Source organism: Macaca mulatta, chromosome 18, assembly GCF_049350105.2.
Source record: "Macaca mulatta isolate MMU2019108-1 chromosome 18, T2T-MMU8v2.0, whole genome shotgun sequence".
Classification (NCBI taxonomy): domain Eukaryota; kingdom Metazoa; phylum Chordata; class Mammalia; order Primates; family Cercopithecidae; genus Macaca; species Macaca mulatta.
Window position 1 is genome coordinate 70121250 of NC_133423.1, and position 1468 is coordinate 70122717.

Consider the following 1468-nt stretch of genomic DNA (forward strand, 5'->3'; position numbering starts at 1 on the left):
ACTCACACTCAGCAGAGTGAGATCACACTGAGAGCCTGTGAGAGAGCCCAACTGTGGGGCCAGCAGATCCCTGTACCCCCATCCCATCTTCTTGTGGGACGCTGGACTGAGTCATAGGCCTAATTGCCAGGTCCACTCAAATGGCCCCCTCCTCACCCATGTGTGTGCGTATTTGAGCTCATGTAAATTAAATATACAGACAGAATGATACTGTTGATCAGGACCCTCTCATTGCCCTGAAGATCAGGACATCTGATGTAGGCAATAATATTCATTTTCATTTTGACATCTCTCTTAGGGAAATGGCCTGACACACAGTCCTTCCTGACCTCTGACCTAAACCCCTTAATCTGCATCATAAAATGTTCTCTATCTGCCTTATTCTTCTCAGCAGTAGAGAACTGATGCCTCATCCCCATTGGGTCAAAAGAGGTACTTGACTTACGTGTGCAGTCTGTATTTCTTTCCTTTGCAATAATCAGATTAAATTAGATGTTTGCAAGGTCCCTGAACCATCAATAGGAACATAAATAGACATAGATATATACTTAGGTAGATAGACAAATAGACAGGTAGATAAACAGACATAGAACTAAAAATCTGAACCAATAAATGCTTTTTAAATTCCTTTGAGCAAGTTTAAGAAAGCTCATTCTTTTCTCATGGGAAATTATGATTCAGGCCTTTTTTTTTTTTTTTTTCTGTTTACACTAAGTACATTATGGCCAAACTCTAATTAACTTTAGGTAAAAGAGGTCAAGAACAAAAGAGCTGAATTAACATAGAGGAATCATCAACTCTCACAGAGCACAGAGTACAATGGAATCTACTATATGTTTTTTTTTTTTTTCTTTTGGTGGACATAGTAGCTTAGCAACACATATTTACTTCCTGTTATAAGAAAGATGGGTCCTATCAAATGAAGAGTTCCTGCGTGATGAATCATATATGAGGCCACAGTTTTTCTTGTAATTGAATAGCGTTCTAGAAGATCGTCACAAGCTAGAAGATCGTCACAAGTCACTCTCTTACAGGAAAAGTATATGTCAATAACAAGATTGAGTATAGAAACGGAAAGCGCTCCATCAACAAGCTCAAAGACCCAAGCGGAACCATTCCCAAGCTACTTAAGGTGTGGCTGGTGCTGGTTCTCAGTGCCACCGCCACTGGTCCCAGCTCAAGGAGCCTGCCCCACAGGGGAAGTAGCTGGCTCCCCAGAGACTCACGGCTTTGAGTCAGGCCACAATGCACTCAAGTTGCAATGGAACTGCACCTCCTCACTCCACACACTCCCCTTTTGGGCAAGCTGCATTCTTCAGGTTTCATTGTTTTGTTTTGTTTTGTTTTGTTTAATTGTTTTGAGTTGTTTTTGTTGTTTTGAGACAGGGTCTCACTCTGTCTCCCAGGCAGGAGTACAGTGGTGTGATCTTGGTTCACTACAGCCTCAACTTCCTGGGCTCAAGCAATC